This window comes from Jatropha curcas, chromosome 2 (assembly GCF_041381405.1).
Source record: "Jatropha curcas cultivar XTBG-Jc1 chromosome 2, XTBG_Jcur_1.0, whole genome shotgun sequence".
NCBI lineage: Eukaryota > Viridiplantae > Streptophyta > Magnoliopsida > Malpighiales > Euphorbiaceae > Jatropha > Jatropha curcas.
In genome coordinates, this window is record NC_143152.1 from 13,200,843 (window position 1) to 13,201,825 (window position 983).

General features: G+C 32.2%; 1 long non-coding RNA gene across 1 annotated transcript; it reads right to left on the reverse strand.

Annotated features, from left to right (window-relative positions):
* Positions 1–215: 215 nt before the first annotated feature.
* LOC149498270 (uncharacterized) lies at positions 216–730 on the reverse strand. The gene is made up of 3 exons (XR_016319495.1): positions 590–730; positions 451–505; positions 216–299 (listed from the first exon to the last, which is right to left on the reverse strand). It is a non-coding gene; the product is annotated as an uncharacterized LOC149498270 (long non-coding RNA).
* Positions 731–983: the final 253 nt, after the last annotated feature.

Here is a 983-nt window from a genome sequence, read left to right on the forward strand (position 1 = left end):
ATTAAACACCTATGGAGGCTTCGGCCTCTCTTAGAAATCCCCTCTAGAATTTTTTTTAATTCCTTCACAACACATAATCAATTAATACCACAAAGCTCAATTATCAACTCAATTTCATTCAATTCCCATCAAAATAACAAAATCTCCAAATTACCCTTGAAAACCCTAAAATCAAAAGTTGTGCAAAATCAAAATTAACTCATGCGAAGTACTAACCTCTAATTGAACAATTCTATGCTCAATTTCCTTCAATTATGCCTTCTCCTTGCCTTTATCAAGTCTTGAAGGTTCACCCTTTTCTAATCACAATTACATGCAATCAATATAGCAATTACACAAATTAACCATACATTCATGCAATTAAACAATAATACACTATCAATTGAATATTAAAATAAAAATTACATAATAATTTTTGAAAATCAAAAGTTGAATGCAATAGAAACTTACTTGATTGAAGTATCAAATCTTGTGTTTTTCTTCAATTGAATGCAAAATCACTTCACTATTATATGTAACAATAATTTAGGATCTAGTACACGAATTTAGAATACTAATATTGTTATAAAGCAGAAAATGATTTGCATACCTGATTTGTGGTTTGAAGCAAAGTTTCCGATTTGACTCATTATATTTTCTACAACCACATACTCACAAATAAGTGTTTTTGTGATAAAGACTAGATCTTCCTCTCTGTCTCCTTATTCGCGTAGGCGGCTTTCAATGGGACTAGCAAAAATTAGGATTAAGAATTGAGAGGGGACGTAGCCTATTTATAGAGAATCCTATGGACCTTCCCATCACAAGTCCTTATGGGATTGGGCCTACACTTTTACCGCCTAACCATACTGGCACACTAGAAGTGCATAAGCCCATTACACAAGTGATCACATAAATTATAAATTGGGCTCCGCGCAAATATTCTTAAACTATATTTATCCAGTCCGTTTTCACAAACTAAAATAGCCCACAATTAATAGTAG